Source organism: Echinops telfairi, unplaced genomic scaffold (genome assembly GCF_000313985.2).
Source record: "Echinops telfairi isolate 266 unplaced genomic scaffold, ASM31398v2 ScPeMD7_7467;HRSCAF=8505_1, whole genome shotgun sequence".
Classification (NCBI taxonomy): Eukaryota; Metazoa; Chordata; class Mammalia; order Afrosoricida; family Tenrecidae; genus Echinops; species Echinops telfairi.
This window is the reverse complement of record NW_022111368.1, coordinates 15,780,857-15,806,067: the sequence shown is the minus strand read 5'-3', so window position 1 is coordinate 15,806,067 and position 25,211 is coordinate 15,780,857. Positions and strand designations below refer to the sequence as shown.

The following is a 25,211-nucleotide window of genomic DNA, read 5'->3' as shown; positions in this document are numbered from 1 at the left end:
CCTCCCATTTTGCCACCAGGTGGGTCTGAACTGCCAACCATTAGATTAGCAGCTGAGTGCAAACTGTTTGCATCATGCAGAAGGGGTCCTTTTATCTTCATCTCTTCATCAATCAATCTACTTAGCCTTTTGACAATTATTTGTTGAGCATTTCAATACACTGGACACTGTTTACGGGCTGGTAAGGAAGAGGTGAAGGCACCCAGCTGGTGTGAGGAGATAGCAACAAAATAATAAGATTATTTAAGGTGATATGCTATAAAAAATTAAAATAAAATAGGAGACCTGGTTGCACAATAATGAAGCAATCAGCTGGTATCTGAAAGATTGGCAATCCTACCTGACCCAACTGTGCCGTGGGCCAAAGGACTTGCTAATCTGCTTCCCTAAGGATTCAGCCAAGATAGACCCATGGAGAAGTTCTGCAGGATGACATGGCTTCCTCTGAATCAGAATGGGCTTGACAGTACCTAATGACAATAATAACACGCTCCAAAGAAAAGATGGAAAGTCCATCATAGAAAACAGTGATGTGGTGGGTGAGCGACGACTTCAATAGTGAGTCCGGGAAATGTTCTCTGAGGAGGTGGAATGTAGTCCTACAGGAAGAGAAGGTGTTAGGCTGTTAAAGAGCCTTGGCAAGTAGTGCCAGTGTCAGGCAGAAAGAATGATGGTTTTAAAGATCCCTCACCACGGACAAGGGTGGCCTGTTCTGAAACCAATAGGAGGCCAGAGAGTAGAGTAGTCAAGGGGTGAGATAGGAAGGTAAATTGGGGAGGGGCCATTTGAATTTAAACCAAGAGGGACACATCAATGGTATTAGATCTCTTGATTAAAATTACACCTGATAGACAGCACACTGATTGCCATTGGAGAATGGTGGGTGGAGGGTAGAGATGGCCATGGTAAGGCCAGTTGAGAAATTATTTTCCATTCAAATAATTACCCACAGGAATTTAGTCAGTCTTAGAGTAACATTAAAAGGGCATTCACGTTTATAGGCATTTTCTGGATGATAAGTTTTGGCAGCAGCTATGGGAGCACATACTCTGGCCTATATCATTACAGAATACAATATCCACAAGGAAAGAACCAGGTAAACATCCCAGTCGTCTCCTCTTAGGGCTCACACCTGTTGTGGTGTATTCATTTACGACGTGGCCACCTGTGGGGACCATTTATTTCTTTACACAATAGAAATGTTATCAGGGAAAGCCAAAGCCCCTGCTCAGTTACCTGAGAGGATTTATGTGATTTCATCATTGGTTGAAAATAAGCTCCATCGTGTGCACACACAAAGGGATATAAAAAGTGTTTACCTACTCATGAGGCGGTCGAGCGCATTGAGGAGCCTGTGAACAAATGTTCGAGCTTCGGGAGTGGCGCCTGACGGGACTACCTGCTAATTCCCTCCTTTCTTAGCCTTGAGAAGAGGAAATACGATGCAGCTGAGTGAAGTTTACCTCTCACAAAGGGTTAAGACTATAATTTTAAGTCAATCTGTCATTGAAACCACACACACCAAAAAACAAAGTGATAAACACAAAACTCCCCATAGAATAAAGAGTAAATTTCCCTCCCACAGTTTTGTAATCATTTATTTCATAAGGAACACTGGGGAAATTCATGTTCTTGAGACTAGGATGTGTAGCTTTGTGTCCCCAGTGCCAGTACTTTGCACTCACTCGGCTCTTTTTAAAAGCAGCCGTTTCTTATCGGTCCTTGGAGTTGTCTCTTGACTTGTGGCGATCTGAGGCACAACCGCATTAGACTGTTGTGTGCCCGAAGGATGTTCACGGGCTGATTTTCAAACATAGATCAAGCCTTTTTTTCCTAGTAGGTGGTGGTTGTACATTGGTATACGATGCAGGAATTGAATGTATGCAAGGTGAGAATGCTGTCACTGATCCACCAATGCCTTTATTTCATTATCAGGACACAACTAAATTATGTTTCTTTCACAAATCTTAAAACCCACAAGTGGGAGGGATGTTTAATTATTTTTTTATTATAACTGCTAATATCTATATTTACTGATTTTCATTCACTATTTATTTAGGGTATGGATCATAGAATCACTGTTGGCTTAAATTGCCAAATAAATAACTTATATGTGTGTGTGTATATATATATATATTTATATATATATAGTGTATCTCTAATTACAAATAAATGAAATTTTGTCTTGAAGCATAGTGTAGCATGGGTAACAGTCTTTTTTTGTTTTGTTTTTAATACTTTTATTAGGGGCTTTGACATCTCATCACAATCCTACATTCCTCCAATGTGTCAAGCACATTTGCATATATGCCGCCATCATCATTTTCAAAACATTCTATTCCCATTTGATCCCCTGATATCAGCTCCCCATTTCTTACCACTCCCCCACCCCACCCACCTTCCCTCATGAACCCTTGATAGGTTATAGATTATTTTTTCCAAATAAATAACTTTTAAGCTTAAAACAAAAAGTAACCAAAGGAGAGAGAAATTCAGAGAATAATGCATAAGAAACAAACTGAGCAGTCTAGATATGTTGAAAGGGAACCAGCTACGTTGGCAAGTGACCTCTGGATTTTTAAATGTACTCCAGCTCTCTCCAGGGGAGACTCGTTGTCCCCAGTGTAGAAGTAACTAGCTCTGGCAAAATCACCTGGAACTTGGACTCCAGAATTGAATTGGCTCAATATTGATCTGGTCAGTCACTCACGCTGAGACCTTGGAGATTTCCTAACGTTCTGTCACTAACCAGAGCAAGGCCATGAGGAAACCGAGCCTCAGCTCCCAACCACTCCCAGCATGCGCACCGGGAAGCAACTCACGGCACAGGGGAGAAATAAAGTCAGGCAAGCTGGTTGAAGTCAAGGTAAATGTGACTTCAAGTTTCATGGTTAGCAAGACTCTACTTTTCTCTGACTGATCCGTTCCCTTATTTCGTTTCTGGGTAAAGCCTGCTTGTTTCTCAAGACTTGTCTAGTCCCCCCTTTCCCTGCTCCCATTTTTAATTCCCTGATCCAAGATTTCTTGTGTTACTCTTCTCCAGAGGCCAATAATTTATTGTCCAATAAAGTGAAAGGGTTGCTTTAGTAAGACTTTTTTATTTAAGCCAGAGCTCTGACAGAAATGGACTGGGACTCTGAGACTTGGAACATGATATTTGGGTGATTGTCTTGAAATGACTTGGAACATGATATTTGGGTGATTGTCTTGAAAACCTTGAATCCATCAATTCACCTGAAACTCGGTAAGATAATAAACTTGGCCTCATAATGCATGTGGGGGACAGGCAGCAAATGGATTTGGGGCTTCCAATGTCCTCCATAGCCTTCTGCAACACAGGTGTTCAAAATTGATGCTCTGATATAGTTACCTCTTCCAGATTGGGATTTTATTATTCATAATTCTTGTATCACAAAGGCTGGCGTACTTCTTGTTTGTGGACTTAGCTGATACTTCACTTAGCTGGCTGCTTATTTTAAGACAAGCGTTAAGACTCCAGATGCTATATGAATAGCCTTGATATCAGACAGAAATCATTATAAAGTTGATTGATTATGGCAGATGTAGTTAGGTTAAAGTGTAATAACACCTTCTCATTTGATCTCCTCTTTGACCCATTTTAAGGTTATTTCCATTTTTAATATTTTCTGCTTTCTTCTAAATTGAGATTTTTCTCTGTTTTTCTTTGTCATTGTCATTGATTTTTTTTCTTGTTTGTGTTTTGTATGGTTTTCTGTGATCAAAATCTACAGAGATAATAACTAGATTCATGATTACCTAGGGGCATGATCGGGAAGGTTGGTGGTAAAATGGTGAGTTAACAGCAATGAGTCTGGAAAGAAGACATTTTCATGAATGGACAGTGGTGATGATCACACAACTCTTCTTGATATGATGGAACTATTAAATTGTGTGATATGTAAATTATATGTCCATAAAAGGGTTAAAAATTAAAAAATAAATAATAGAAAGTTGTAAACAAAAACAAAATTAGCTTCATAATGCCTATACTGGAAGACTATGGTCACTATAACAGTTCAGTTATTAAAAATGTTTTCTTTATGCTGAGGTGTGATCCATACCATGGGCCATAGCCTTTGAATTATACCAGTAAGTGCTTCACTTCGCCTTCACTTTCACCAAGAAAGGTTGCTCTACCTGCCCATCGCAGGGTGTTAAAGAGGCCAATCCTTAGATTGTTTTCTTAGCAGAGCCCAGCTCTCTGCTTATTTGCTTTGAATACATATAAAGTATAGTGAAAGGATACAATCCTGACACACTCCTTTCCTGACTGTGAACCACATGGTATCTCCTTGTTCTTTTTAAATGATTGTCTCTTGCTCTGTATACAGGTTTTGAAGGGACAAATTTAAGTGTTCTGGAATTCCCATTCTTCACAATATTTGTTAGCCATGATTTGTTAGGATCCACACAATCAAATGCCTTTGAATAGTCGATTGAACACAGCAAAACACCTTTCTGGTAATCTCTGCTTTCAACCAAAATCCATTTGACATCGGTATTATCCTTCATGCTGAATCTACCTTGAATTTCTGACTGCTACATCATTTTTAAAATTATCTTCAGCAAACTGTTGCTTGTGTATGATAATAATGATATTGTTCAATAATTCCACATTCTTTTGAATCACCGTTCTTTGATTCTATCTTGCCCTTTGGACTATATTCCCCGGACGAGCTGGAACTTAATGTCATCTAGTGGGAATTGAGCATGTCTGATGGAAGTTCCTGGAATTTCGCTTGCCCCATAGTAATCTGACCTGCCCTGGGTGAACCCTTCAAACGCTTTGGCAACATGCATGGTAGGGGAAGCCAGTATGTGGACTGTGCTGATTCTAAGGCTTCCTCCCTCCTCAAATGCAAGCTCACAGCCCTTGAGTCTATGCTGATTCATCGTGACCCTCTAAGACAGGGTCGAACTGCCCCAATGGGTTTTGAGACAGTAACTCTTTACAGAAAGAAAGAATTCTGTATCATTGCCTTTATGTCTAACCAGAGTAAATCTTTCTTTGGGTGAAAATGATAACCTAATTCTGGTAACAGTTTGATGGTAGTTACAAAGAGATCAATAAAAAAGCCATAGTAAGTAATCCCATTTCACCACTTCATACACAGATCATGTTTTTAACAGTTTTATTAGTATTTCATCCACATGTCATAAAATTCAATAATTCAGTCATAGCAAGAAGTGTTGGACAATTGTCACCATATTCAGTTCTAGAACATTTTCTTCTTCCTTGTACTCATCTTATTCATGTAATTATTTTTTTCTACTTGTAGCACCAACACACAACAAACATTCTCTGATTCTGCAACTTGTACTGGTGTAATTCAGGGCCATTGGCTATACTCTCCGTGTTGTACAACCAGAATTTCTGAAAGAGAAGGTTGGAAAATAAGTTTCAGAGTCAAAAAAATTGGCTACATATAAAGCTAGGTAAACAAAATACCTAAAAAGGAAATCAATTGGAAAGCAGGATTAGTTTTTGAAAACTGGATTTGTACCCAGTCTTTAAAACAATGAGCGCAATTAAATCAAGCATCCAGGGAATGACACTAAAATAATCTTTCTGTGATATATAAATTCCCACCACTTAGCTATCTGATCAGTAAGTTGAGATTTTTTATTAAATCACCAAGACTACAAATTTCTGTTTCTCTTACTGTCTTTCCTTTGGCTGCTCTGACATTAGTATGATCTCATATTTATTACAAATTTAGTGCTTGTGTTATGTTCCAATAATGAGCTGGCTTTTTACATGACTAAATAAAACTGTCATGTTAAAGGGGAATATTTGTATCAGAATTACTGATATAGGTGGCGGCTACCATTTATGTAGTGGCTTCGAGAAGAAATGGTCCTCTGGAGACAACAGAGCAATCATTGCACACCTCTTCTGGAGAGAAAACTTCTCCTTAAGGCTCAAGGAAAACAACAGGAAAGTGTGGGAAGGTAGACAACATCAAACTCAGAATTAAAATTAGTTATCCATCATCAGAACCAATATACAAATATCATCATTGTGATGGTTATGTCAAGAAGACACGCCTGTTGGCGTAGTGGTTTCAAGTTGAGCTGCTAACTGCAAAGTCAGCAGTTCAAAACCACCAGCTGCTGCTCCACGGGAGAAAAATGGAGCCTTCTACTCCTTTAAGAGGTAATGTCCCAGAAACTCACAGGGCAGTTCTGGCTTGTCCTCTAGGGGCGCTGTGACTCAGCATTGATGCCATGGCAGTGAGCTTGGTTTAGGGAATTTCCACGCTCCTGGGTAAGGGGAGGGACAGAGCTAGATCACAGTCTAATCTGACACCTCCTTTGGAAGGGTGTGGAATTTTTATTAGAGAGGGAGCAGAGTAGAGTTCTAGTGTAGCCTTTCACCTTCACCCTTGCTGGGGTTCTGTGTCTGGGCCGTGCCCCTGGGAGCTGACCTCTGAAGTGACAGTGCCCTGCCATGTTCCCATTGACTTTGAATCCACAGGACTCTGCACCCTGGACCTGTGGTCTCCCTACATCCTGTTCCACCTTTCTGCATCATCAGCCTTTGGCTACATGAGTCTGAAGAGAGCTCCAGCTAGTACCAGACCCATGGACTTGAATTGGACTAGGCTGGCATCCTTTCTTGATATTAAGTTACTTCTTGATATAAAATTCCTTCATATACCTATATGAGTGTCATTGGTTTTGTGTCTCTAGACAACCCAGTGTAATACAATAATGGGGGTTTGGAGAGAACTGTTCCTACTTGGCATTATTGTTCCCACTAAATTATCTGTAGTAATAAAGCTGTACCATGCTTTGCTTCCCAAGCAAAAGAAAATTAGCTAAAATTTTTAGCCAACTGTAGGGGAAGTCAAATGAGAAGTTACAGAATAGTTGATGATATCTTCAAATAAGAAAGAGGAGATGCTAGTTTCCTAGGCCTTCCTGATGCAAGGAAGAAGAAGGCAGAGGTGTAGTTCAAGGCAGTTCAGAAGTAGCGCTCCAAGACCAACAATAAGGCCTGGGAAGGGTCCGCCTCAGCTCCCATAACCTCACTGCCTCCATTCAGCCTATAACCCAACTACCTGGAAAAGAAGCCTCACATCTCATCGGTGATGCAATAGGCTGAGAGGCACAGGACAAGAGAGGATAGGCGTGTCAGCAAGGCCTGGAAGAGCTCATGTGACAAAAGAACTGTATCCTTCACACTTTGACATCTGTTAGCTTTCCTAATAATTGTGTGTGTTGTCTGTGAGTTCTGAGTAGCCATTGAAACAAAGGCTCAAGTCCAGCAGAGAAGTAGAGTGCAGTGGGAGGGCGGTCGACATGAGAACTGGGTAAAGAAGGACGGAGAGTGAAGGCATTTCTGAGATCCGCCTTGTAGCTATTGGTATTGGGTTGGTTTGAAGTTGGATTCTCCTTCTTTTTATCACCAGAATGTGACCCATGCCATTTCCTCGGGTACAGCATGAATGTTAATAGAGATTCCCTCAACATTTCCCTATTTAAAGTAAGACAAGATATTATGCATAAGATACCTCTTCTTACATTTCTGTGCAGCAGTCAGCGTGGTCCCTGTGATCGTACAATGCTCATCAAAGTACTCATGTATAAGCACAGCGAAATGGTATTTTAGCTTCCAAGCATCTCTGAGAAACAACAAAGATGTTCAAGGGATGGTCCATCAGCCCCAATCACCCTGACCTCCTACCACAAACACAAGGCACATCGTCCTTCCTTTAAAGGTCAGTCAGCTCTACTTGAGATTTATTTTATACTTCTTGTCCACTATTACTGCTGTCACCAAAACAAAGTCCACAATTGGTGGCTGTGATCAAATTCCTCCACTCTGTTACGTTACTTCTACAGAGACAGTGAAAAGTTTTGCAAAGTAGTTGTTACTTGATAAAATGTTACTTGTTGGGTGAAATTAAGTAAAGACACTTTTGTCCTCAAGAGTAACTTAATATAACAGTGATCTTCTGCAAAGTGTTCAATCTGAGCAGTTGAATTAATACAGAGTGACAATTCCTCTAAACTCCCCCTTGAACTTTATTTCAAGAAGACCCCTTCCCCCATCCCCACTCCAGCATAGCACATTCACTCTAAGTGCTTGAAATAATAGAGACTTCTAGATTCTAACTTAGACCCAGTGAATTCAAATCTTCAGGTATGGGGGCTGAAAATGTAGGGTTTACAAGGCTTTCAGGCCATTGTGCTTCAGCTAAATAAGCCAGTGTTTGTGGCTACTTGATTAGCCCCTGCTTCATGCATTCATAAGGGAACTTCAAATAGTTCATGGAGAAATGGAATTTATAGTTAATGGAACTTTCCCACATTTGGAAGCCCCCTCATTTGTCTCTGTCTAAAATAACTTCTTAAGAATAGCAATAACCTCTCATTCCTTCATTCATTCACTCACTAATTTTCTCATTATTCCACAGGCTTTTATTGAGTTCCTACAATATACAAGATACTAGCTATTAATATAACAAAACTATTGTGATACTCCCTTCCAGGCAATCCATGTAGGCTCACTGTCAAGACAGACAGGGGGTTGGGGGGAAGGATTGCAAACAATTTGCTAATTGCTGAGCTATAGATTTGAACAGAAACATGCACTGGAGGAGAAAGTGATCAAAGCTCTTCAGAGGATACAAGAGCCTTGAGGAAGAAGACTGCACTGTTTCGATATTTGCTTAGGAAAGTTGTTTTCAAAGTGGCCACCAACATCTCCGTCACCTGGGAGATTGTTAGACAAATTCTCGGGACTGTCCCTGACCTATGAAGGCAGAATCTCTGAGGGTGGAGTTCAGCAATCAGAGTTTCAAGTCATCCAGGTTGTTCTGAACACTCAAGTTTGAGAAGCACTGGCACAGGGTTTTGCCAGGCAGTTAGATGACAGACTAGAAAGTCCTACTTTGACATAAATACATTGCTTCTTCCTGAAAATTAGTTGAAAACTTTTTTTATTTATGACAGTTTATATTTTAGAATTAGGTCACATGTATTTCTGAAGTTTTAGCAGATTCAGTGATTGTCCTTCATTACATGAAATGGGTAATCTGATAAAATTTTACATCTAGTACTTTTCTGTAAGAATTACAATGTCTTTTTTTTTTTTAACATTTTATTAGGGGCGCATACAACTGTTATCCCAATCCATACACACATCAATTGTGTAAAGCGCATTTGTACATCATTTCTCAAAACATTTTCTCTCCATTTAAACCCCCGACATTAGGTCCTCATTTTTCCCCTCCCTTCCCGCTCCCCCCTCCCGCATGTGCCCTTGATAGTTTATAAATGGGTATTTTGTCATATCTTGCCCTGTCTGACGTCTCCCTTCATCCACTTTTCAGTTGTCTGTCCCCCAGGGAGGAGGTCACACACAGTTCCATGTAATCGGTTCCCTCTTTCCTACCCATTCTCCCTTTACCCTCCTTGTTTTGCCACTCACACCACTGGTCCTGTAGGGCTCATCCGTCCTGGATTCCCTGTATTTTCAGTTCCTATCTGTACCAGTGTACCTCCTCTGGTCTAGCCAGTCTTGCAAGATCGAATTCGAGTCATGGTAGTGGGAGCAGGGAGGAAACCTTTAGGAGCTAGAGGAAAGTTGAAGAATTACAACGTCTTGCTGAGCTCACATTTTGGATTCTGACTGTAGGGGGGAGAATGGCATTCTGAAGAAGCAAAAAGCCAAATTCACTGCCATCAAGTCAAGGTCAACTTGTAGCAGCCCTATAGGAAACAGTGAGTTTTCAAGACTAACTCTACAGGAGTAGAAAGCCTGGCCAATTTTAAAAGCAGCTTATTGATCCCTTATCACTGTAAGCCTCACACAGAATTCTATTTATATGAAATATCCATAATAGATGCCCTTATGCCTCTGGATTAACAGATAAGGTGGCAGTTACTGTACTGGTTGGTATATTGATCCTGATTCCCAAGGGGAAATTGGATTGATATTACATAATGGAGACAAAGAAGCGTGTACCTGGAACACCAGAGATTCCGTAGGTCATCTCTTATTATTTTACTTGGTTATCTTATTATTTTGCTATGAGTAAGTCACTGGGAAACTATAGAAACTCAATTCTGACACGACTATTAATGACTCATATCCATCTGGAAAGTGCCAGGGCCAGCGGAGCTGATTGCTGAGGATTATCAAGGCTCAGTGAATGAAGAGGATAGGAGTGGCTGTGGTAGGAAGGTAGTTCCAAATCCCACTTAATCCCAGGTGACCCGTTACAGACACAAGGAGTATACTTGCTGTGAGTATTCATTACTTGACTATGCATAACACATATTTTTATTTTACTTCTCATAAAAAATAAGACGTAGAGGGGACAGCGGAAAGGGAGGGGGAGAAATGAGGACCTGATGTCAGGGGCTTAAGTGGAGAGCAAATGTTTTGAGAATGATGAGGGCAATGAATGTACAAATGTGCTTTACACAATGGATGTATGTATGGATTGTGATGTGTGTTAAACATGAATGAATGTTACTTTATAATTCTTTATTTAGTAATTATATATAAGCTAAAAAGATGTCTAAAGGTGTGGAGCAATGGCGTGGAGGCCAGATCTGACATCTGCTGGCTACACAAAGGAAGAAGCAGACTCTAATGCCACAGCTGCCCCACGGGAGCCCCAGGAGGCAGAGGTCTGATCTGCCTCCACCAACCATCCTTATTTTACCCATTCTGACACCAGTCACCCCTCCCCCGGCACTCTGGTTATCCACCAAACCAAACTCACTGTCATGAGTCAATTCGAACTCATAATGACCCTCTATTTGCAATGGCCACAGAACCCACAGACAATGCTTGGATTTACAGGGCTTGTTAGGGAAGCTAACAGCCTATAAACTGTTAAGGATACTGTATATGGTCGTTTCCTAATGCACACAACAGCTTCGAGAGGCCAAGCGTTGCCGTGCAGGCCGCCTGGTGGCTGCTCTGCTCAGGAAGTCATGATCGGCACTGGTTTGCTAGCAACCATTCGAACTGAAATGTTTGAACGCACAGATGGAAGCCTGGATGCCTTCGCTTACATGTGCCAGGAAACAATAAATACACCCCGGACAGCTCGAAGAATGAACAAAGTCTTGAAAGAAGCGCAGCCAGGATGTTCCTTCAAAGGAAGGATGGTGAGACTTGATGTATTTCAGACTTCTCAGGAGAGACCGGTCAGTGGAGAAGGACACCCTGTTGGATAAAGAAGATCAGCACAAAAGAGGAAGCCTCTCGGCTAGAGGGATTACCTCAAGGGCTGCAACAATGAGTCTGAGCCGAGGAGCAACTATAAGCATGATGAGGACCAGGCAGCCTTCGTTCCGTTGTACGTAAGGTCACTTTGGGAGTCTGAACCAACGCAATGGTGCCTAACAACAACACAAACAACCTAAGAAAATAGCTTGGAAACCAAAGTCAGGCTGTCTGAGCAGACAGATTTGACTGGAGAGTATAACCTGGGATGCTTTGGTTACTTCCTTCACCTCCTCCTTTCACTGGTAAACATTTCACTGTAACCTGACTCTTGATCGGCCCTCAGTAGGTTTTATAGCAAAGGAGCCAAAGGACCAGATTAAGGCAGACTGCTCCAACCTGCCCTCTGGTATGCTGCATCCTGTGTGGGGACTTCAGAGCTCATAAAGCAACGTGGAAAAGTGGAAAAGCAAAGTCAGCAAGCGTCAACAAACGGAAAGCAAAGAAGAAAGGCCCTGAAAAACCAGCCACCGGGAATCTTGTGAGTATACCCTGCAAGTTTTCAGACTGAATTCCACAGATGTACTTCCTTCGTAGAGAAAAAAGATAGTAGGGTCAGGACTTTATCAGAAAAGAGGGGGAAAGAAACGCATGGGAGAAAAATGAATGAACAAACAGAAAACTTCTGTTGTTATTCCCAAATTCCCAAGACCACACATCTTATTGGATTCACTAACAACTCTTTTGTCAAAATATAATTTCAATCACCCCTGGTTATGCAATCAGAGAAATCCTGGCCCACTTCCATGGAATAAGATTTACACTTTAAATGGGATGTGTTAGACAACTAAGGGTGATATAGAAGAATGCTGAAAAGCTCATTAGCTGAGCACAGAGTGAATGATAAGTGTTTCTAGGTAAGGATGTTAATGAACCAGACTTCTCTGCCTGTCCATCTGAAGTTATTTGGAAAAGCAGTGAAGAGCAAACGCATAGCACATTCAGGGGTGCTGGTAAACAGATTGCAGATTCCAGGGGAGCCGGGAGGCTGAGGAATAGAGCTGACTTTGCCTTTCCTTAGAATCTAATAGTCTAGATTTAACAGCTCTATCAGAGTTCGTTACCATTGTCACTTTGTAGAGTTGAAAAAAGAGTGGCAAAGAGGTGGGCCTTGGGAAATCCTGGAGCCTTAGCACAGGGAATCGTGAGATTGCAAGATGTAAAAGAGATGGAAGGCATTTGAAGTGCTATACGGAGAAGCCTATCCTAAGTGCCTAGACCGCAGATAACCTTGGCTCAGAGGTTTCCTGAAAGTGTATTGAAGATATGCCTAAAATATCTGTAATTATTTTTTGAGACTGTTCCTTTTTTCCTAGTAACCAACCCTGAAAGCACGTTGTGTTACTAGAGGAACTAAGTTACTGGAGTTGGGGCACGGCACTAGTACGTGGGCACGTTGCATCATCAAATCTGTTTCTTTCCACCATGATCTGGGCTCCAAAGTCAGAGGAACCTCCAGACTAAATCAGTGACCAATCTGATCTCCCTATATCCCACTCAGATTTTAGATTCTGGATCTTTTGCCTCAAACATGCATGAGGACACAATAGATGTATTGGGAGGCAAGTAATAAACCCACCACTGACTCTCTGGGGCTCATTCGCATTTCACCAAGGCAGTTGACCTGAACAGGAATGTTTGCTGGGGAGATTCACTTACTGACTTACTGGTAAACTCCTTTCTGAAATGTGCCTGCATAGTCTGACCTTTTGTAGAGAAAGTACATCTGGAGAGTCCAAAAGTCCCACAGGAATTCAGGGGTCAACCCTCTCCTCTTCACAGTGCACAGGAGCGCGGCATATGCCAATATCATGTTCTCAGAGGGAAGTTGTCAGGGTGCAGGCCTAGGCAGGGACATTTTCAGAAAGAAACAGTAATTGTTGTGTGCCACTGTGCAGGTATCAAACTATTACCCAAAAAGGAAAAATGTCTTTCCTCTTTGATGAGTAGATAAAGTAAGTTCAACTGAGCACCTACACTGTGTAGTATTTCAGAACGAGCACTGGAGACACTGGGATAAATTAGGTCAACATGGTCCTTGCACCTGAACATCTGAAGCTAGTTCAGAGCAAAGATTTCTCTAGTGCCACTGTGTTTCTGTCACTGAGATTGTTTGCACGAATCATATTTTGTTTTAAGGTTTCTTTTAATTGAATTTGGTTTTGTATGTAAATGTTATTTATTACTTGGCTCAATGGAGAAAGCTGAAAAAGTTTAAGACGTCTCTTTCTGCTACTATATAGAAGAAATAAGTTTGTCCCCTAAACAAAAATAATAGAGTAAGAAATTCCAGTATGAAAATAATCCAGATTATTTGAAAACTCTTCCAACACAAATCCCAAAAGATCCTAGATAAATATAACACTATTTGTAATGTGAATCTGAGCATGGAGCAAAATGAAATAATATTCAAAGGTGCCAGCAAAGAAGATGTTGAGCCTTCATCGCCCTGTTGCTGCACAGAGTCAGGTGATTGAAATGTCCATCTCAATAATTTATAAGCTACAGTTTTAAAAATATGGGGGGAGAAAGCTTCACTGAAATCAAGGTGATTCTGACACATAGTGACCCATAGGACAGAGTAGAACTGCCTTTGTGGGTTTCTGAGGCTACAAAATGGTACAAGGAGCCCCAAACCCCATGTTTCTCTTATAGAGCAGCTGGTAGATTCAAACTGCTGACCTTGCAGATAGCAGCTAACAAGTAATCTGCAATACCACCTGGGTGCCTTCTTAATAGACTAGGTAGCCTGACATTGAAAGGATCTGTGAGAGATGCAAGGAATTTGAGGTTGTAGTGGAAGCAGCCTATCCTAGGTGGCAGGTTCTCAGATAAATCAGTCTCCAAGGTTCCATGTGTATGGGCAGGAAACAAGGCCTAGGGCCCTAGGAAGTTGAAATGTAACTTCTACTCACAGAACTTGGGTTCTGCAGAGGGTTGGACGAGAAAAACTGGCCCTCACACAAAGGGACCTCGTCATCTGTGACTGAATTGCTTTTAAGTGTCTCCTTAAGCATGGGCTTATGTGACAGTTGTGTGACAGCTTATGTGACGACTGGCAACACAAAAACTTCACATGCCAATGAGATACAAGACCAACTGGCAGGGAATTATCAAAACTGTCTGTGGAGAGGTGGGTTCTTAACCAACCTTCAAAGAATCCTGACAATACGTCACCTCAGAAAATGAACTCAGAATCCAAAATTAAAACTATTCAGAAACCGTCAACCACAGTAAGAGTCAACAAAAAGAATGAACAATGTAGTAAAGACTTCTGCATGTCGGCTAATAGAGTATGAATAGATGTCATCTAGTCCATTCCAACCCATAGCGCTATGCACAACAGATGGAACCACTGCCGCCGCCCTAGTGGTCATGCGTTGGCCTTCCAACTGAGGTCAGCAACTCAAAAGCACCAGGCGCTCCTCGGGAGGAAGACTGGGCTTTCTATTCGTGTAAAGAGATTCCATGAGCAATGATGAAACATACAACTTTCCTCTAGTTCTTGAATGCTTCCTCCCCCAACTATCATGATCCCAATTCTACCTTACAAATCCGGCTGAACCAGAGGATGTACACTGGTACAGATAGGAACCGGAAACAAAGGGAATCCAGGACAGATGATCCCTTCAGGACCAGTGGTGAGACTGGCGATTGATACCGGGAGGGTGGAGGGAAGGTAGGTTAGAAAGGGGGACTGATTACAAGGATCTACATATAACCACCTCCCTGAGAGACAGAAAAGTGGGTGAAAGGAGACGTTGGACAGTGTAAGATATGACAAAATAATAGTAATTTCTAAATTGTCAAGGGTTCATGGGGGAGGGAGAGGGAGGGGGAAATGAGAGGCTGATACCAAGGGCTCGAGTAGAAAGCAAATGTTTCGAGAATGATGAGGGAAACAAATGTACAAAAGTGCTTGACACAATGGATGGATGTGTGTATTGTGATAGAGTTGTACAAGCCCCCAATAAAATGATTTAATTATTTTTAAAAAAGAGTTGCCATCTTGGAAGCCCACAGGGCCAGCTCTACCCTGTTCTACAGGGTCACTGTAAGTTGGCATCCACTCGATGACAGTGGCTTTTTGTTGAGTGAGTTAGACATGAATAGATAGCAATTAATATCTTAAAATCTAAGACCTTGCCAAAAAGAAGAGTAAATATCCTGAATAACCCTATCACTGCAACAACAACAAAAAAGCTAGACACAATAATATTTTAAAGATCGAAATTACCTGTGTCCATCAGCGAATGCTAATGGATGAATGAAATGTGGTTGTGCAATAGGATATGACAAAGAGAAATGAAGTTCCAATAGGTACTGGCCCTTGAGGGCATCATGCAAGTGAAGTCCATCAGACACAAAGGGACACGTATTGAAGGGTCCCACTGACGTGACCTACCTACAATAGAAAGAACGATCGTGGGTACAGCAGAAGTAAGTGGAGAGTTACTGTTAAATGGTTAGTGAGTTCTGGTTTGGTTTAATGGAAAATGTGTGAAAAGGGGATAGTGATAGTGGTTATTCCACCTGGTGAGTGTTATTAATGTCACTGGCTTTTACACTTACACTTTACCACGGTACATTTAAAAATATCTTTAAATGGAAAAATACATATATTTAAAACATGTTGTTGAACTAACAAAAATGTATAGGAATCCATTGTGCTAAAACCTCTGAAGCTTCCAGCTACCTGGAGAATAATGAGCTCCACAGTTTGCCAGCAAGAGGGGAATCTAGGGTCCAGGAGACACAGCCCAGCACCACACAAGGTGGGGAACATGAGAAGAGATTTGCAAATAACCATCATTTGTCCAGTTGACTCCAACTCATGACTCGTCGTTCTGTGTCGGAGTAGAACAGTGCTCCAGGCGAGGTTCAATTTTGAGAAAGTTGTTCATCAGGCTTTTCTCTGGACTGGAACCTTCAACCTTCTGTTTAGCAGGATAGCACCAAACCCAGAACTTCAGAAAACACCCACCCCCGGACAAGGGCAGCATGACCACTTTCCTGAACTGGGAGGCCGAAAAGAAGAAACAAAATCTTGAAAATTTGAAGCCACAAACTGGCTTCACAGCAACTGGCAGCTCATATTCCCAATATCCTGGTCACCTTAAAACACACAGACGAGATTTCTGTCTTTTTTTTAATTTCATATCCATAGAAAAGTTAAAAAAATCAACACAAAGATACTAACAAACATTATCCTAAATTCACCAACCGATAAGATTTTGCTACATTTGTTTTGTCTATGTGTGTATATAGATGCATATCCGTATATATACATATATTGCATATATATGCATATGTAAACATACGACCCATACACACATATGCATGTGTATGTGTACATGTGGAGTCCCAGGATGATACAAACAATGTGCTGGGCTGCTAGCAAAAGGGTGGGAGAATGGAATCCACCGAGACCCCACAGAAATATGCCAACAATTTAATTTTTTAAAACTGTCATGGAAAACAGGCAGACTACGGTTCTACTTTGACATACATGGGGTCTTCATGAATCTGAAGAGACTCACTAATAAGTGGTGAACTGGTTATATGGATACATAAAGACCCTTCACCTCTAACATTCTCTTTATACTAATGCTAAGAAAAAAATCAATCATTAGAGCTAGTCAGAGGATCTTTTGTCTACACTGATATAATCCCAGTCTCAGCCAACAGGAATAAATAGTATGCTGCTATAATTGGCTGCTGACATTTCAAATGTATTTACTGGTCTATTTTAAAATAATTAGAATGTAGTTGCACTTATAATAACTCATTCTCCTGTCAGGAAAGATTTAATTAAAATAAATGATGTAATAAACTTGGCTCATTTAAACAGATTGACAAATAATTGGAGAATACTTTTAAAATAAGATAAAGACCAGGACAATTAATTACTATAAGTATTAAGATGCATTAATTAAATGCTGAGTAATAAATAAGCATGTCCCATTAAATACTATTAAGCAATTTGCCTTTCTTATTGTTTTGCTGCCACCACAACTATTGGATGAAGCAGTAATTCAACCAAATTTATTGCCATATTAAAATATTTAGTACTTGTGTATTTTCATGTAGATGATCTGTTCCTTTTGTTTAGTTCTTTTTATTTTTCATTTTTCCTAATTTAAAAAAAATTATATTTCCAAATTACATTTTAGCCTTGATAGAAAAAATTCTTCATTTGCAGCACAAACTTTCAAAGTCACAATTTCACGGTGCCCATTTATATTGTAAACATTCTTCCAATGAAATGGTTAGACCTTTCAATCCAGCATTTCTGAGTACTATTTTCTTGGTCTTGCAGTTAATTCATAGTGAAATTATGTATTTCTATTTATGAAGTATGTTGGCAAAATTTCTCCATCGCAACTAGCACAGTGTGGAAAGGGTTTCTAAAAACTCCTTTTTGTGGGGGATGAAGAGGGGAAATGGGGAGCTAATAGCACTGATGATCACATAACTCCACTTGGTGGAACTGAACAACAGAATTGTATGTGCATGGCCATATAGGATTGTGTAAGATGTGTCAATAAAACTATTTTTAAATGAAAATTAACAATATTATTAGATTAAGAGATATAAAAATAAATTAATAATAAAAAGTAAAACTCCTTTGAGAATGAATGAACAGTGATTTAAAAATTAAAAGAAATATCATAATCTTCTTTTAGAAAATACATTTTAAGGGGGAAAAGTTACTGAGTCCACACATTCTTGCTCCACTTTCTAAGTCTCCACTGCCCATTCATTCAAAGGGGTATGAAGTTCTATGCCCATATTTCACAATCCCCTCTGGAAGATTTCACACAAACAGAGAAGTTTCCAAAAGAGGAATGAACAGAATTGTAGTCAAAGTAGTAAGTACTAGGAATGTAACCTGTCTCCCTTATTACTGGACAGCATGGCGCACCATTTTTTATCTGGCTTTTTGCTTAAGTAGCTTTCTTTCTTGCTTCCCTTTGCTTTTCTTGCTTTGCTTTCTTGCCTTTAATCAAGTTCCTTGGACTGTAGTGTTTGAGGCTACTGCGATGTGAAGTCGCCAGGTGAAAATAGAGCCTGCTTTGAATTGATTTTACTAAGCACACCCCACACACCCAAATCTTACCAGGGCCATTTACAAAACTGAGATGGTGTGTGTGTGTGTGTGTGGGGTGTGTGTGTGTGTGTGTGTGTGTGTGTGTGTGTGTGTGTGACAGACAGAAATATGAAATTTTCTACCAAATATGAAATTAACCTCTAGATGTTCACATTTTTCTAGTAATAGACAATTTTCTAGTAACCTTTCATTTTCTCATAGGCATTTGCTTCATTTAAAAACTCTTCTTTTTTTCACTTTCCAGGCTTAACCACCTAGAGGACTTTCAGATAAGATTCCCGGGTACTCTGCACCTTGCAGATGCTACCTGCTGCCCAAGATGAAAACCCTCTCCCCCACTCACTCTGTCCGGTTACCTCCCGGCCTCATTCTGTGTCTTGGTTATCTAGGGCAGGTATAAGAGAAAGACCACAAGTGCATGACTTTAACAAGCAGAATTTATTGTCTGACAGTTTAGGAGGCAAGAAATCCTTAACTCAGGGTGCTGGTTTAAGGGAAAGACTTTCTCTCTGTCAGCTCTGAGGAAAGGTTTGCTATAAATCAATGGATTTCTAACAACATTGAATAAAATGACCTTTAGCCTTGTAAGAAAAGTCTTTATGCTTCCAAAATCCAAAGTGTGTCATTTTTCTTTTTTTTTCATTTACAACTTTCCCCTTTATATTATGATAGAATCTTCAATCAACTAAGTGTCGACTAGGCAAAATCTCAGTAATCATAGATACTTGCTACGACGCAGACACACGATCTCCTTTGACTCCTTAGCTTCTTTCATTTGTTGTTGATACAGTCGGAAAGAGATCATTAGCTGAGATGACGACACTTGTTTTTTGTTAATAGTAGAGTCCCCAAACCATTTAGGCATCTGAAAGTGATGCATATGATCAGTACTGATGTTCGGTGCCATCAAGTCTGCTCAGAACCATCGTGACCCGATGCACAGCAAAACCAAACATTGAACAGCCCCGCCCCGCCCTTACAATTATTCCTACGCCTCAGTCCATTGTTGCAGCCTAGTGTCAATCCATCTCATGCAGGTCCTTCCTCTTTTAGCTGCCCATCCACTCTACCAAGCATGGTTTCCTTCTTTAGAGACTGGTCTCTCCTGACAATATGTCCAAAGTAGGTGAGGCGAAGGCTCGCCATCCTTGCCCCTAAGGAGCACTCTGACAGTACTCCTTCTTAGACCGATTGGTTTGTCCTTTTAGTAGTCCATGGTCCTTTCAAGATTCTTTTCCAGCACCACAATTAAAATGCATTGATTCTTCAGTTTTCCTTATTCAATGTCCAGCTTTTACAAGCATATGAGGCCATTGAAAATAAAATGGATCAGTCAATTGTTTGAAAGATTTGTTTAATAAAAAAAAACAGTTTTCCAAGTCAAGTGGGATTTCGGCAATATGAACTATCTTTTCAGCATGCACTTTATTTATTACCATATTGATGAGCCTCTTGTTACTATTGTTGGGTGCCATTAAGTTGGTTTTGACTCACAGGGACCCTAGGTAGAGCAGCAATAAACACCGGCCCATCCTCACAGTTATTGATCTCCTTTAGCCCACTGTTGCCTCCGCTATGAACATCCATCTCATCGGGATTCCCCTCTACTTCACAGACCCTCTACTTCGCCAAGCGTGAAGAACTCTTTCAGGGACTGGTCTCTCCTGATAGCATCTCTAACGTACGTGGGATATTACCATTCTCACTTCTCAGGAGCCTTCTGGCTATATTTCTTTGCAGACAAATTGGTCTATTCTTCTGTCAGTCCACAGTACTTTCAAGATGCTTTACCAGCACCAGGATTCAAATGTGTCCATTCTTCGGTGGTTCCCCCTGTTATCCAACGTTCATATGCACATGAGCAATTGAAAATACAATGGCTTGAGTCAGGCCGACCTTGGTCCACAAATGGACATCCTTGCTCTTTCAATCTTTAAGGAAGTCTTGTGCAGCAGATTTGCCCACTTCAGTGCTTCATTGGCGTTCTTGACGGCTGTTTCATTTATTGTGCGCATCCATTGCAGATTCAAGCCCAATGAAATCATTGCTAGCTTCAATATTTTTTTCCATTTATTTGTGATGTTGTCCTTTGGTCTAGTTGTGAGGATTTTTTGTTTTCTTGACTTTGAGTTGCAATCCATATTTTATGATGGGTGTCACTGAAATATTTTAACATTTTTTAAATATTAAAGCACACAATTTTCCTTGAGAAAACCAAAAATCCCAACTCACTGCCATTGAGTTGATGCCGACTCATAGGACAGTGTCGTACTGCCCCTGTGAGTTTCTGAAACGGTAACTTTTAATGGGAGTAGAAAGCCCTATCTTTCTTCCATGAAGCAGTTGGTGGTGTCCAACTGATGACTTTGCAGCTAGAAGCTCAACGCATAACCACTACCCTACCTTGAGAAGTAAACACAATATCCAGAGTCAACCTGGTTTGTAAAGTCATTACTCTTATTTGAGTTATTTGGATGAACAAAAATATATGTACCACTCAGTTTATAGATAAAACTTTTAGTTGTAAGTTATCCTTGTCTAGCAATGATTTCAACATATATTTTTGTCCAGCATAAACCAGGCATTTTCTGATAGTCCCAGGGCTTCTGACTCCCATGAAAAAAATTTACTTTCCCAATGTAAAGTTTAGTGACTTGAAATGGACTGGCATTGGCCATTTTGAGTCAGAACATATGGTTTACTATGGTGGAAATGACACTCTCGAGAGGAATGGCATTGTACTCGCAGTTAAAAAGGACAATTCAATATCTATCTGGAAGGACAATGCTGACTGGGATAACTTTATTATCTATCTACATTCAAGGAAATAAAATCACTACACTATTATTCAGATTTTTGCCCCAACCACTAAAACTAATGATGAAGAAACTGGAGAATCCTACGTGGTTACAGCAGTACTTTGACAGAAGTTCAAGCGAGATTCAAAAGAGAACGTGGAACAAAGGATGTCATTGCTGACATCAGATGGATCTTGCCTAAAAACAAGATAAAATACCAGAAAGCTGTTTATTTGTGCTTTATTGTCTATGGCTAGGCATTCAACTATGTGGATCATAACAAACTATGGGTAGCCTTGAGAAGAGTGGGGATTCCAGAACACTTGATTGTGCTTGTGCAGAACCTGTGCAGGGATCAAATGGCAGCTGTTCAAACAGAAGAAGAGAATGCTGCATGGTATAAAATCAAGAAAGGTGTGTGGCAGGGTTGTATCCTATCACCTAGCTTATTCAATCTGTAAGTGGAGCAAATAATTAGAGAAGCGGGATTATATGAAGAAGAATGTGGCACTGGGAATGGAGGAGACATTATTGTCCTGTGATGTGCAGATGACACAACCCTGCTTGATGAAAGTGAGAAGGACTTGAAGCACTTGCTGATGAAGGTCAAGGCTTGCAGCCTTCACTGTTGATTACAACTCAATGTAAAGAAAATCCAGTCCTCACAACTGGACCAATATAGAACACCATGATAAATGGAGAAAAGGTTGAAGTTGGTTGCACAATCAATGCTCAGGGAAGCAGCCGTCAAGAGATCAACCGATGAGTTGCATTACGTAAATCTGTTGCGCAAGACCCACTTAACGTGTTGAAAAACCAGGAAGTTACTTTGAGGACTAAGGTGTGTCTGACCCAAGCCATGGCATTTGCTATCTCTTCATATGCATGTGAAAGTTAGAAATTGAATAAGGAAGACCAAGAAGAATTGATGCATTTGAATAAAGGTGGCGAAGAATCTGGGAAGTGCTGTGTACTGCCAAAAGAAGAAACATATCTGTCTTTGAAGAAATACAGCCAGAATTCTCCTTAGAGGCAAAGAAGGCGAGATTTCATCTTATGTTCATGGGATCTGTTGTCAAGGGGCGCCAGTCCCGGAAAAAGGACATCATGCTTTGACAAGTACAGGGGCAGCCAAAAGAGGAAAGCCCTCAACAAGCTGGACTGACACAATGGCTACAACTATGGGCGTAGACGAGGAATGCCAGTGAGAATGGTGCAGGACTGGGCCTGTGTCATTCTGTTGTACATAGTAGGGTCACTAGGAATCAGAACTGACTCGATGGCATTCAACAACATAGTAAAGGTCTCTGTTTTGATAGCTGTTGAGTAAGACATTCGATGATTTCTTTGCAATATTTTACAGGACTATCCACCCACCCAGAGTTTTATTTCTCCATAAGATAACCTAGACTGGATGAAAATTTGGAGCACACCCGTAGCCAAAGAGCAAGTTCCAAAACCAATGGTGGCAGAATTTCATTAATAGGATGAAAACACACACAAAACAACGTCCTTTAAGGCCACATGAGGAAAAGTTACTCAAAATCTTTGCAAGGCTAATTCCTAGGAGATCATTCTTTATTAGCTCCACTTCACTTTTGACAAGTTTCCATTTTCATAGACTCATACTTCATACATTCCACACTATCTATTATTGTTAAATATTTGCAGCTGTTTCTTCTCATTTTAAGTCCTACCCCATCTGCAAAGGAAGGTACCCAATGCTGTATCCAGCCTACGTCATTATAGGCAACTCTTCTTTTAGGAAGCAACCATTCTTCCGTTGGATTTTGAACGCCTTCCAAACTGAGGGCCTCCTCTCCTGGTACTGTAACTGTCAAAGTTCTGTGGCTGTTCATAAGGTTTTCTGTGACTAATCTCTCAGAAGTGGACAACCTATTCCTTCTTCATAGCCTGTTCTTCATCTGGAAGCTCTGCTGAAATCTGTTCACCATGTGTGACCCTGTTGGTATTTGAAATTCAAACTCGACTATTAGAGCAAGTAAGCCACCACAATACAAAAACTGCCTGGTGGGTAATGGCTTTTCTTGTTAACACAAGCTAACGATCATCAATAGGCTCGGTATCCAAAGAGGTTCTGGAATCCACTGTAATTGAGAGATATGCTTTTTAATTTTGTAGCATTATGAGTAGTCAGGAGCACTAGATAAATTCTGTTCCTTTGGTAGTTATTGGGTTTGAACTGATATTAGCATGGAGTCAAGTAAATCATGTGGCGCCCCCTACCCACCCTCCCACCCCTCCATCCTTCCCGCAATCTGCTTCATTTTCAAAGTTTTTGGTGGGCAGGATTCATTTAGTATTGTTTATGGCTGTTTTAATCCATCCCTTCTTGCCTAGCTCTTATAATCTCATTTGCCTCCCTCTTGTGCAATTATTTCTGAGCCTGCATAGGAGGAGGTTAAAGTCAATAGGGTATTATGTCCCAACTGTGTAAAATATTGTAAGCAAAACGCACAACAATAAGAACAAGTGCAACAAACTATTTCTCTAATTATTATACGTGATATTCCAAAAGCAATTTTTTCCCACAAGGTCTTCCACCCAGAGTACTACCTATTAATCACAGCCCACCAAGTGTTTTCTCCATGATGGTCAATTCTATCCAATTGTGTCATGAGGAGTGACTTACTAAAGCTTCCCTATCAGGAATATACAGAACTTCCAACTTTCAGGAAAGCATCGTTGCCTTCTTGAGCTATAGTTATGATGTACAAAGCTATTCAAATTTGTACACCACCTTCTTCGTGGCTTTAGTTTCTTCATTTAAGGCAACAATCTATGTTCACATGGTTCAAGGCTAAGAAGACAATTTAGTGCAAAAATTTAATTTTCCCTACAACATTTCCTATACTAAGGGTGGATAACTTTTAGCATTAAGACATGAGTAACTTAAAATATTTTTCCGTAACTTAATAACCAATATATTGTGATAGGAATAAAGATGAGAACTTATAAATGTTAAGTCTAATGACCAAAATAATAGTGGTTATTTCTTTGCTTGAGCAGGACTTCTAAGGTATGGGGCAATACAGAATGAGAGCGATTCACAAAAATTTGTCTTAGGAGGGTCTTAATAATTTTCCTGCTTTTGTCGTGCCTTTTATGCACCCAGGTAAGATCTTAACTATAGGATTCAGTGGTAAAAATTTTAAAAGCGAGAGAATTACAGGTCTCTGTTGCTCTTGACTCGGTGCCCCTAAGCACTGCTCTGACCATTCATGAACATGCAAAAGTGTGTCATAAAGTATTGCTACAAGGATTCTGGTTCACACATGTACAAACACAAACAAAATGTGCTTCATTCATCATGTGTCTGGGAATAGCGGATGGCTGCAGACAAGTTCTCTTGGTATTTTACTTGTATAATACTTGTCTTTGTCTTGTGATAAAAACAACTCACTGCCAGAAACCAAATAGTGCCTGGCTATCAGATATGACAGTGTTGGGGTCTTTAAAACATCTCTTAACTCAAGCAGTCATCCATCCAAATGAGGTGTCTGCTAAATCCGCATAAAAAGAACATTCCAGCCTGTGTAATTCAAGGATTGTTAAAAATAAAATCTATAGACAGAGGAGGGAATTGTATTACAGCTTAAGTTCCAAGCACTCAATTTTCAGAAACCTATGCATGATAGTGAATGCCCAAAAGTCATTTGTAGTCTTCACATGGATTAAGCCTCCATTGAATTCCCTCTGACCACAGACAAGGGATGTGAATAGTCTTGCCCTCAGACAGAATCCATTGGATAGTGGATGATGTCCACCACACTAAGCATCCCAGGGAGTTGAAATATCCTTCAGGGGCTTACCTGGGTAAGTCCTTGATGGAGAGCTCTGTACTGGAAGTGGCATGATCCTGAGTCATGCCCTGACTGCCTTGGGGAGGCTGTTGGACCAATATTGTAAGCTCCTCTGTTTTACATACTGCACATGTCCCAATCATGCTCCAATTGTGCTCCAGAAGTGACTATGGTCTATGGATCTGATGACAGCCATATTGATCTAA

The 25,211-nt window shown here is 40.5% G+C and overlaps 1 protein-coding gene across 3 annotated transcripts in view; it reads left to right on the top strand.

The window, feature by feature from the left end:
* The first annotated feature begins 2,771 nt into the window (after positions 1–2,771).
* The window catches only part of LOC101650029 (sulfotransferase 1C1), a 39,600-nt gene continuing 17,160 nt past the window's right edge, over positions 2,772–25,211 (top strand). Inside the window, exon 1 of one of the 3 annotated variants that reach the window (XM_004704323.2) lies at positions 2,772–2,866. The gene's annotated coding sequence lies outside the window, so the exon portion shown is untranslated. Of the gene's footprint in view, positions 2,867–3,174; positions 3,245–11,604; positions 11,754–25,211 lie in introns of those variants that run through there. The other 2 variants (XM_045283906.1, XM_045283905.1) reach the window with 2 other exon arrangements.